Source organism: Oncorhynchus masou, chromosome 6, assembly GCF_036934945.1.
Source record: "Oncorhynchus masou masou isolate Uvic2021 chromosome 6, UVic_Omas_1.1, whole genome shotgun sequence".
Taxonomy (NCBI): Eukaryota; Metazoa; Chordata; class Actinopteri; order Salmoniformes; family Salmonidae; genus Oncorhynchus; species Oncorhynchus masou.
The window spans coordinates 4,345,955-4,358,251 of NC_088217.1; positions in this window are offsets into that span (position 1 = coordinate 4,345,955).

The window sequence follows — 12,297 nt, forward strand, 5'->3', positions numbered from 1 at the left end:
AGGCTCATCAACAGTGCTGTTTACTATCTCTGTGCCAGGCTTCTCAACAGTGCTGTTTACTATCTCTGTGCCAGGCTCCTCAACAGTGCTCTGTTTACTATCTCTGTGCCTGGCTCCTCAACAGTGCTGTTTACTATCTCTGTGCCAGGCTCCTCAACAGTGCTGTTTACTATCTCTGTGCCTGGCTCCTCAACCGTGCTGTTTACTATCTCTGTGCCAGTCTCCTCAACAGTGCTCTGTTTACTATCTCTGTGCCAGCCTCCTCAACAGTGCTCTTAATATCTCTGTGCCAGGCTCCTCAACAGTGCTCTGTTTACTATCTCTGTGCCAGGCTCCTCAACAGTGCTCTGTTTACTATCTCTGTGCCAGGCTTCTCAACAGTGCTGTTTACTATCTCTGTGCCAGGCTCCTCAACAGTGCTCTGTTTACTATCTCTGTGCCAGGCTCCTCAACAGTGCTCTGTTTACTATCTCTGTGCCAGGCTCCTCAACAGTGCTCTGTTTACTATCTCTGTGCCAGGCTCCTCAACAGTGCTGTTTACTATCTCTGTGCCAGGCTCCTCAACAGTGCTCTGTTTACTATCTCTGTGCCAGGCTCCTCAACAGTGCTCTGTTTACTATCTCTGTGCCAGGCTTCTCAACAGTGCTGTTTACTATCTCTGTGCCTGGCTCCTCAACAGTGCTGTTTACTATCTCTGTGCCAGGCTCCTCAACAGTGCTGTTTACTATCTCTGTGCCAGGCTTCTCAACAGTGCTGTTTACTATCTCTGTGCCAGGCTCCTCAACAGTGCTCTGTTTACTATCTCTGTGCCAGCCTCCTCAACCGTGCTGTTTACTATCTCTGTGCCAGTCTCCTCAACAGTGCTCTGTTTACTATCTCTGTGCCAGCCTCCTCAACAGTGCTCTTAATATCTCTGTGCCAGGCTCCTCAACAGTGCTGTTTACTATCTCTGTGCCAGGCTCCTCAACAGTGCTCTGTTTACTATCTCTGTGCCAGTCTCCTCAACAGTGCTCTGTTTACTATCTCTGTGCCAGACTCCTCAACAGTGCTCTGTTTATTATCTCTGTGCCAGGCTCCTCAACAGTGCTCTGTTTACTATCCCTGTGCCAGACTCCTCAACAGTGCTCTGTTTACTATCTCTGTGCCAGACTCCTCAACAGTGCTCTGTTTACTATCTCTGTGCCAGGCTCCTCAACAGTGCTCTGTTTACTATCTCTGTGCCAGGCTCCTCAACAGTGCTGTTTACTATCTCTGTGCCAGGCTCCTCAACAGTGCTGTTTACTACCTCTGTGCCAGACTCCTCAACAGTGCTCTGTTTACTATCTCTGTGCCAGGCTCCTCAACAGTGCTCTGTTTACTATCTCTGTGCCAGGCTCCTCAACAGTGCTGTTTACTACCTCTGTGCCAGACTCCTCAACAGTGCTCTGTTTACTATCTCTGTGCCAGGCTCCTCAACAGTGCTGTTTACTATCTCTGTGCCAGGCTCCTCAACAGTGCTGTTTACTACCTCTGTGCCAGACTCCTCAACAGTGCTCTGTTTACTACCTCTGTGCCAGGCTTCTCAACAGTGCTCTGTTTACTATCTCTGTGCCAGCCTCCTCAACAGTGCTGTTTACTATCTCTGTGCCAGACTCCTCAACAGTCGTCCTCTAATTCTCTGCCCTTCCCCAGGTGTCTCCTGTTTCTCCTGAAGACGTGTCCCTGTTCTGTCTTCACCTCGTAGGACCTTTGCTCCACAGGTTTGCATAGCAGGTCTGACTGCTATGACACTCTGTCCTGTGAATGGCTGGACTCTCACCCTGTCATCTCATTGGCAGCTCTGTGAGATCCTCAGCGGAGGTGTCGTAGTACGTTGCCCGTCTCTGCTGTCTTTCTGTGAACTTCTCCAGCTGACAGTTTGTCATCGCCGGTCTCAGCAGATTTTCAGTCATTAGCAGAAGTGTTTTTGTACGTCTTCCCATGAGCCATTGCAGGGCTGCTGTCTGTTCCTGTGATCCAGCAGGGCCAGGTACGGGTCAGCACCTCCTCTCTTTTGTATGGGTCAGCAGCACCTCTCTTTTGTACGGGTCAGCACCTCCTCTCTTTTGTACGGGTCAGCACCTCCTCTCTTTTGTACGGGTCAGCACCTCCTCTCTTTTGTACGGGTCAGCACCTCCTCTCTTTTGTACGGGTCAGCACCTCCTCTCTTTTGTACGGGTCAGCACCTCCTCTCTTTTGTACGGGTCAGCACCACCTCTCTTTTGTACGGGTCAGCACCTCCTCTCTTTTGTACGGGTCAGCACCTCCTCTCTTTTGTACGGGTCAGCACCTCCTCTCTTTTGTACGGGTCAGCACCTCCTCTCTTTTGTACGGGTCAGCACCTCCTCTCTTTTGTACGGGTCAGCACCTCCTCTCTTTTGTACGGGTCAGCACCTCCTCTCTTTTGTACGGGTCAGCACCTCCTCTCTTTTGTACGGGTCAGCACCTCCTCTCTTTTGTACGGGTCAGCACCTCCTCTCTTTTGTACGGGTCAGCACCTCCTCTCTTTTGTACGGGTCAGCACCTCCTCTCTTTTGTACGGGTCAGCACCTCCTCTCTTTTGCTTTTGCCATTGGTGTTTTGGCTGTTTTCACTGCCGATTCCACTTCCCCAGTATTTTGCGGCTATCCTGGAGATTTAGTTTCGTGTTTAAAGTCCCAGGCATTGCTGAAACTTCGGAACTCGTCTGAAGAGTACTGGGGGGAGTGGGGGGGGGTAAAGGATGTCTGAGTAAAGGATGTCAGGTATGTGCAAAGTGCGTCTTTAGTTTTCTGATGACCGTTTTCTTGTGTGTGTTCTCCAAATGGTCCACTTCTCTGAAGTTTGAGAGATAATCAACTATGACTATGTAGTCTCTGTCGTTGTACTGGAACAGGTCCATCCCTAACACCCCCCGTCCCCCGTCCCCCCCAGGGATGCTTTGGTGCTTCGTGTGGCCTCAGAGTCTGTTTCTACTGCTTCTCACCCCCATGCAGTGCAGATGCTGCATTGATCCATGTATGTTCTCACCCGGGCCAGTAGACTTCTCATACATCCCTCAATTCCTATGTGTGAGGAATGAAATCTCTGCATTATCTCTGACCTGAGGCTAGCTGGCACAACGACTCGCTCACCTCCTGAAGATAACTCCTTTTGCACACTCAGCTCATCTCTGTTGTGAAAATACATGGCTACTTCCAAGGGTACATGTTCTTACACTTCAGGCCACCCCTTGCAGGATCACATGTTTCAGTGTCTGGAGATCCTGGTCTAGCTCAGTGGCTCTCTGGATGTGCTTGAGTCTCTCGCTTGACACAGGGAGGTAGTGTATCATATTGATTGATTTCACTTGGACCTCCACAGGGCCTCTGTTGTCTTGTTCTGTGAGGTACGCCCTGCTCAGGGTGTCGGCCAGCACCACATGTTTTCTCCGTAACGTTTCGGACCTCGTAGTTTTGGAGTCTCATGAGCATGTGTTTTAGTCTTTTTGGTGCTCTGAGGAGAGGCTTTGTCAGGATGCTCTCTAGAGGCATGTGATCTGGCTGCATTTCCACAGTCCATTCAGAAAGGATTCAGACCCCTTGACTTTTCCCCCATTTTGTTATGTTACAGCCTTATTCTAAAATTGATTAAATTGTGTTTTTTCCTCATAATGACAAGGCAAAAATATGTTTTTAAGAAATTTTAGCAAATTTATTACAAATAAAAAACTGAATACTTGAAGTTTGCCAAAATGCACTTGAAGGACTCTCAGACCATGAGAAACAAGATTATCTGGTCTAATGAAACAAAGAATCAATCAAATTTATTTATAAAGACCTTCTTACATCAGCTGATGTCACAAAGTGCTGTACAGAAACCCAGCCTAAAACCCCAAACAGCAAGCAATGCAGGTGTAGAAGCACGGTGGTTAGGAAAAACTCCCTAGAAAGGCCAGAACCTAGGAAGAAACCTAGAGAGGAACCAGGCTATGAGGGGTGGCCAGTCCTCTTCTGGCTGTGCCGGGTGGAGATTATAACAGAACATGGCCAAGATGTTCAAATGTTCATAAATGACCAGCATGGTCAAATAATAATAATTACAGTAGTTTCGAAGGTGCAACAAGTCAGCACCTCAGGAGTAAATGTCAGTTGGCTTTTCATAGCCGATCATTCAGAGTATCTCTACCGCTCCTGCTGTCTCTAGAGAGTTGAAAACAGCAGGTCTGGGACAGGTAGCACGTCCAGTGAACAGGTCAGGGTTCCATAGCCGCAGGCAGAACAGTTGAAACTGGAGCAGCAGCACAACCAGGTGGACTGGGGACAGCAAGGAGTCATCCGGCCAAGTAGGGCTCAGAGAGAGAGAGAGAGAGAGAGAGAGAATTATAGAGAGTATACTTAAATTCACACAGGACACCGGATAAGACAGGAGAAGTACTCCAGATATAACAAACTGACCCTAGCCCCCAACATATAAACTACTGCAGCATAAATACTGGAGGCTGAGACAGGAGGGGTCGGAAGACACTGTGGCACCATCCGATGATACCCCCGGACAGGGCCAAACAGGCAGGATATAACCCCACCCACTTTGCCAAAGCACAGCCCCCACACCACTAGAGGGATATCTTCAACCACCAACTTACCATCCTGAGACAAGGCCGAGTATAGCCCACAAAGATCTCCGCCACGGCACAACCCAAGGGGGGGGGCGTCAACCCAGACAGGAAGATCACATCAGTGACTCAACCCACTCAAGTGACGCACCCCTCCTAGGGACGGCATGGAAGAGCACCAGTAAGCCAGTGACTCAGCCCCTGTAATAGGGTTAGAGGCAGAGAATCCCAGTGGAAAGAGGGGAACCGGCCAGGCAGAGACAGCAAGGGCGGTTCGTTGCTCCAGAGCCTTTCCGTTCACCTTCACACTCCTGGGCCAGACTACACTCAATGATATTACATACTGAAGAGTTGAGTCTTCAATAGACCTAAAGGTTGAGACCGAGTCTGCGTGTCTCACATAGATAGGCAGACCATTCCATAAAAAGGGAGCTCTATAGGAGAAAGCCTTGCCTCCAGCTGTTTGCTTAGAAATTCTAGGGACAGTTAGGAGGCCTGTGTCTTGTGACAGTAGCGTACGTGTAGGTATGTACGGTAGGACCAAATCAGAGAGATAGGTAGGAGCAAGCCCATGTAATGCTTTGTAGGTTAGCAGTAAAACCTTGAAATCAGCCCTAGCCTTAACAGGAAGCCAGTGTAGGGAGGCTAGCACTGGAGTAATATGATCAAAGTTCATTAAAGTTACCAGCCCAAATAAATGCTTCACAGAGTTCAAGTGAGAGTTCAACATCAACTGTTCAGAGGAGACTGCGTGAATTAGGCCTTCATGGTTGAATTGTTGCAGAGAAACCACTACTAAAGGACACCAATAAGAAGTGACTTGCTTGGGCCAAGAAACATGAGCAATGGACATTAGACCAGTGGAAATCTGTTCTTTGGTCTGATGAGTCCAAATTTGATATTTTTAGTTCCAACCGCTGTGTCTTTGTGAGACGCAGAGTAGGTGAACAGATGATCTCTGCATGTGTGGTTCCCACCTTGAAGCATGGAGGAGGAGGTGTGATGGTGTGGGGGTGCTTTGCTGGTGACACTGTCTGTGATTTACTTAGAATTCAAGGCACACTTAACCAGCATGCATCAGATAACTTGGCCTCCACAATCACATGACCTGAGATGGTTTGGGATGAGTTGGACTGCAGAGTGACGGAAAAGCAGCCAACAAGTGCTCAGCATATGTGGGAACTCTTTCAAAACTGTTTGAAAAGTATTCCTCATGATGCTGGTTGAGAGAATGCCAAGAGTGTGCAAATCTGTCATCAAGGCAAAAGTTGGCTACTTTGAAGAATCTAAAATATATTTTGATTTATTTAACACTTTTTGGGTACTTCCATATGTGTTATTTCATAGTTTTGATGTCTTCACTATTATTCTACACTATTATTCTACAATAGTAAAATAAAGAAAAACCCTTGAATGAGTAGGTGTCTGAACTTTTGAATGGTACTGTATATACATCAGAACATGTACATAGTGAACTCGTACATATACCTACACATATACAATACTTGTAAATGTAAATTAATAATACAGTATTTCAGAACGCGACCTACTGCTTGCATGTCAATATCAGACTGGGAAGAATATACCTTCCCCATCTCCCCCTAACTGCCGAAGGGGGTAGCTGCATCCCAATATGCCGACCGGAGGATGGGCGGGTGGTTGTGTTGAAAGGAAAGGAGTGGGCCTGTGGAAAGGAGTGGGGTGTCAAAAGGAATGGGCCTGTGGAAAGGAGTGGGCCTGTGGAAAGGAGTGGGCCTGTGGAAAGGAGTGGGGTGTCGAAAGGAGTGGGCCTATGGAAAGGAGTGGGGTGTCGAAAGGAGTGGGGTGTCGAAAGGAGTGGGCCTATGGAAAGGAATGGGCCTGTGGAAAGGAGTGGGCCTGTGGAAAGGAGTGGGCCTGTGGAAAGGAGTGGGGTGTCGAAAGGAATGGGCCTGTGGAAAGGAGTGGGCCTGTGGAAAGGAGTGGGCCTGTGGAAAGGAGTGGGGTGTCGAAAGGAATGGGCCTGTGGAAAGGAGTGGGCCTGTGGAAAGGAGTGGGGAGTCGAAAGCGCTCTGCTACCGTACTACGAGAGGATGAGTCTGAATCGTATTTCACTGTTAGTTTTAAACAAATAACCTTAACCGATAAAACGGACTTCTGGCAAACAGTTGTGGCAAACCTTTGGCCCATTTTCTGCAAATTTACGGCAAGCTCATATTCAAATCAAATTTCACCTTACCGTGGAAATGCTTACTTACAAGCCCTTAACCCACAATGCAGTTCAACAAATAGAGTTGATCAAATATTTACTAAATAAACTAAAGTAAGGGGGGGTCAATGTAAATAGTCCAGGTGGGCATTTGATTCGCTGTTCAGCAGTCTGGTGGCTTGGGGGTAGAAGCTGTTCAGCAGTCTGATGGCTTGGGGGTAGAAGCTGTTCGGCAGTCTGGTGACTTGGGGGTAGAAGCTGTTCAGCAGTCTGATGGCTTGGGGATAGAAGCTGTTCAGCAGTCTGATGGCTTGGGGATAGAAGCTGTTCAGCAGTCTGATGGCTTGGGGGAAGAAGCTGTTCAGCAGTCTGATGGCTTGGGGGAAGAAGCTGTTCAGCAGTCTTATGGCTTGGGGGGAGAAGCTGTTCAGCAGTCTGATGGCTTGGGGGTAGAAGCTGTTCAGCAGTCTGATGGCTTGGGGGAAGAAGCTGTTCAGCAGTCTGATGGTTTGGGGGTAGAAGCTGTTCAGCAGTCTGATGGCTTGGGGGAAGAAGCTGTTCAGCAGTCTGATGGTTTGGGGGGTAGAAGCTGTTCAGCAGTCTGATGGCTTGGGGGAAGAAGCTGTTCAGCAGTCTGATGGCTTGGGGGTAGAAGCTGTTCAGCAGTCTGATGGCTTGGGGGTAGAAGCTGTTCAGCAGTCTGATGGCTTGGGGGAAGAAGCTGTTCAGCAGTCTGATGGTTTGGGGGGTAGAAGCTGTTCAGCAGTCTGATGGCTTGGGGAAGAAGCTGTTCAGCAGTCTGATGGCTTGGGGGAAGAAGCTGTTCAGCAGTCTGATGGCTTGGGGGTAGAAGCTGATCAGCAGTCTTATGGCTTGGGGATAGAAGCTGTTCAGCAGTCTGATGGCTTGGGGGTAGAAGCTGTTCAGCAGTCTTATGGCTTGGGGGTAGAAGCTGTTCAGCAGTCTGATGGCTTGGGGGTAGAAGCTGTTCAGCAGTCTGATGGCTTGGGGGTAGGAGCTGTTCAGCAGTCTGATGGCTTGGAGGTAGAACCTGTTCAGCAGTCTGATGGCTTGGGGGTAGAAGCTGTTCAGCAGTCTGATGGCTTGGGGGTAGAAGCTGTTCAGCAGTCTGATGGGTTGGGGGTAGAAGCTGTTCAGCAGTCTGATGGCTTGGGGATAGAAGCTGTTCAGCAGTCTGATGGCTTGGGGATAGAAGCTGTTCAGCAGTCTGATGGCTTGGGGGTAGAAGCTGTTCAGCAGTCTGATGGCTTGGGGGTAGAAGCTGTTCAGCAGTCTGATGGCTTTGGGGAAGAAGCTGTTCAGCAGTCTGATGGCTTGGGGGTAGAAGCTGTTCAGCAGTCTTGTGGCTTGGGGGTAGAAGCTGTTCAGCAGTCTGATGGCTTGGGGGTAGAAGCTGTTCAGCAGTCTGATGACTTGGGGGTAGAAGCTGTTCAGCAGTCTGGTGGCTTGGGGGTAGAAGCTGTTCAGCAGTCTGATGGCTTGGGGATAGAAGCTGTTCAGCAGTCTGATGGCTTGGAGGTAGAAGCTGTTCAGCAGTCTAATGGCTTGGGGTAGAAGCTGTTCAGCAGTCTGATGGCTTGGGGGTAGAAGCTGTTCAGCAGTCTGATGGCTTGGGGGTAGAAGCTGTTCAGCAGTCTGATGGCTTGGGGATAGAAGCTGTTCAGCAGTCTTATGGCTTGGGGATAGAAGCTGTTCAGCAGTCTGATGGCTTGGGGGTAGAAGCTGTTCAGCAGTCTTATGGCTTGGGGGTAGAAGCTGTTCAGCAGTCTGATGGCTTGGGGGTAGAAGCTGTTCAGCAGTCTGATGGCTTGGGGAGGTAGAAGCTGTTCAGCAGTCTGATGGCTTGGGGGTAGAAGCTGTTCAGCAGTCTTGTGGCTTGGGGGTAGAAGCTGTTCAGCAGTCTGATGGCTTGGGGGTAGAAGCTGTTCAGCAGTCTGATGGCTTGGGGGTAGAAGCTGTTCAGCAGTCTGATGGCTTGGGGGTAGGAGCTGTTCAGCAGTCTGATGGCTTGGAGGTAGAACCTGTTCAGCAGTCTGATGGCTTGGGGGTAGAAGCTGTTCAGCAGTCTGATGGCTTGGGGGTAGAAGCTGTTCAGCAGTCTGATGGGTTGGGGGTAGAAGCTGTTCAGCAGTCTGATGGCTTGGGGATAGAAGCTGTTCAGCAGTCTGATGGCTTGGGGGTAGAAGCTGTTCAGCAGTCTGATGGCTTGGGGGTAGAAGCTGTTCAGCAGTCTTGTGGCTTGGGGGTAGAAGCTGTTCAGCAGTCTGATGGCTTGGGGGTAGAAGCTGTTCAGCAGTCTTGTGGCTTGGGGGTAGAAGCTGTTCAGCAGTCTTGTGGCTTGGGGGTAGAAGCTGTTCAGCAGTCTTGTGGCTTGGGGGTAGAAGCTGTTCAGCAGTCTTGTGGCTTGGGGGTAGAAGCTGTTCAGCAGTCTTGTGGCTTGGGGGTAGAAGCTATTCAGCAGTCTGATGGCTTGGGGGTAGAAGCTGTTCAGCAGTCTGATGGCTTGGGGGTAGAAGCTGTTCAGCAGTCTGATGGCTTGGGGGTAGAAGCTGTTCAGCAGTCTTGTGGCTTGGGGGTAGAAGCTGTTCAGCAGTCTTGTGGCTTGGGGGTAGAAGCTGTTCAGCAGTCTGATGGCTTGGGGGTAGAAGCTGTTCAGCAGTCTGATGGCTTGGGGTAGAAGCTGTTCAGCAGTCTGATGTCTTGGGGGTAGAAGCTGTTCAGCAGTCTGATGGCTTGGGGGTAGAAGCTGTTCAGCAGTCTGATGGCTTGGGGGTAGAAGCTGTTCAGCAGTCTGATGGCTTGGGGGTAGAAGCTGTTCAGCAGTCTGATGGCTTGGGGGTAGAAGCTGTTCAGCAGTCTGATGGCTTGGGGGAAGAAGCTGTTCAGCAGTCTGATGGCTTGGGGGTAGAAGCTGTTCAGCAGTCTGATGGCTTGGGGGTAGAAGCTGTTCAGCAGTCTGATGGCTTGGGGGTAGAAGCTGTTAAGGAGCCTTTTGGACCTAGTTACAGAGGGATTCAACCGGTCAGGATGCTCTCGATGGTGCAGCTGTAGAACCTTTTGAGGATATAGGGACCCATGCCAAATCTTTTCAGTCTCCTGAGGGGGAAAATGTGTTGTCGTGCCCTCTTCACGACTGTCTTGGTGTGTTTGGACCATGTTAGTTTGTTGGTGATGTGGACACCAAGGAACTTGAAGCTCTCAACCTGCTCCTCTACAGCTACATCAATGTTAATGGGGGCCTGTTTGGCCCTCCTTTTCCTGTAGTCCACGATCAACTCCTTTATCTTGCTCACATCGAGGGAGAGGTTGTTGTCCTGGTACCACACTGCCATGTCTTTGACCTCCTCATATAGGCTGTCTCATCGTTGTCGGTGAACAGGCCTACCACTGTTGTGTCGTCAGCAAACTTAATGATGGTGTTGGAGTCGTGCCTGGCCACGCAGTCATGGGTGAACAGGGAGTACAGGAGGGGACTAAGCACGCACCCCTGAGGGGCCCCTGTGTTGAGGATCAGCGTGGCGGATGTGTTGTTAACCTACCCTCACCACCTGGGGGCAACCCGCCAGGAAGTTTAGGATCCAGTTGCAGAAGGAGGTGTTTAGTCCCAGGGTCCTTAACTTAGTGATGAGCTTTGAGGGCATGCTGCATGCTGAGCTGTAGTCAATGAACAGCATTCTCACATAGGTGTTCCTTTTGTCCAGGTGAGAAAGGGCAAAGAAAAGGGCAGTGTGGAGTGCGATTGAGAATAGATCATCTGTGGATCTGTTGGGGCGGTATGTGAATTAGAGTGGGTCCAGAGTTTCCAGGATAATGGTGTTGATGTGACCCATGACCAGCCTTTCAAAGCACTTCATGGCTACCGACGTGAGTGCTACGGGGCGGTAATCATTTAGGCAGGTTACCTTTGCTTCCTTGTGGGCACAGGGACTATAGTGGTCTGCTTGAAACATGTAAGTATTACAGACTCGGTCAGGGAGGTTGAAAATGTCAGTGAAGACACTTGATAGTTGATCCGTGCATGCTCCGAGGACACATCCTGGTAATCCGTCTGGCCCTGCGGCCTTGTGAATATTGACCTGTTTAAAGGTCTTGCTTACTTCGGCTACGAAGAGCATGATCACACAGTCGTCCGGAATAGTTGGCGCTCTCATGCATGCTTCAGTGTTGCTTGCCTCGAAGCGAGCATAAAAGGCATTTAGCTCGTCTGGTAGGCTCGCGTCACTGCTCGTGGCTTGGTTTTCCTCTGTAGGAAAAACAAACTGTTGCGGTAAACTTGCGGCAACTTGTGAACTTCTGGCAAACAATTCTGGGAAACTTGTAGCGAACATTCTGTTTGTTGCAAACTCAACATTGAAATTAAAATGTATCTACATAAACCAAATCACATCACTTTAAATTAACTTACATCACAGAGCAGAAAAAACGAAATGTACTAAATGTAGTAAATATACTAAACAATCAATGTCTTTAACAGATACAAATAAATCCAATGCAACTTGAAATCATCAGCATGGTAATGAAGAAAATAGCAAAAATGGTTATTAATGGTTTAATCTTTTTTATGTAGCTACAACATTATATGAGAGAAATGTAAACACTATGGGGATAATGGCCTTATGATGTTTACAGAATTAGTTACATGAGCCAAATGATAACTTAGTAATAGATTAACCAATGAAAGTTTAAAAGATAATTAACAAAATTGTAATAATTAAAACAACAAAAACTAAATAAAACCCTGTTCAGAACTATTGCCTTTTTGAGTGACCTATGGAGAAGGCAGGTGGCCCTGTGGAAGTCCTTCATCCAATGCTTGTTGAAACAATCAGAAAACAAAACAAAATTAGCGTACTGAAAACAATTATTGAAAACAATTTAATATTTTGGCATCTTAAAAAGGTAGAAATTGAGTTATGCCTAATATGGCAATTCATATAATTTTTTTGCAAAATTAATTATTGTCTCTCTAAAAAGGCTTGGTTAAAAATAACCCAATTTCGACAACCCAACCTATGTAGATATTCCATGAAAAGTCAGCCGTTTCCAGCTACAATAGTCATTTACAACACTAACAATGTCTACACTGTATTTCTGGTAAGTTGTATGTTATTTTAAAGGACTTTTTTTTTTTGCTTGTCTTTCAAAAACAAGGACATTTCTAAATGACCCCAAACTTTTGAATGGTAGTAAATGTACCGAATTTCATGACTTTAGGTCAAAATGGCTGAGTGATGTGTCCTTTCAAAGTTAGCATTTTCAATCGCTTATTATTGCGCCACCATCTGGCCAATCAGTGACATTTTGTAACAGTCGGATTTCTATGGCAGTGGTGTTTCCAAGACAACTGGGAACTTGGGGAAAAAAACGAGGTCTAACCTAATTACCCTAACCTACTACGTTAATTCTCCTAACCTGTTTGCGTAAACTATCCCAACCTGCTACGAAAAATCTAATCTGACGTGTATTTGACAAAAACGTGATCCCTTCGAGCCATGAC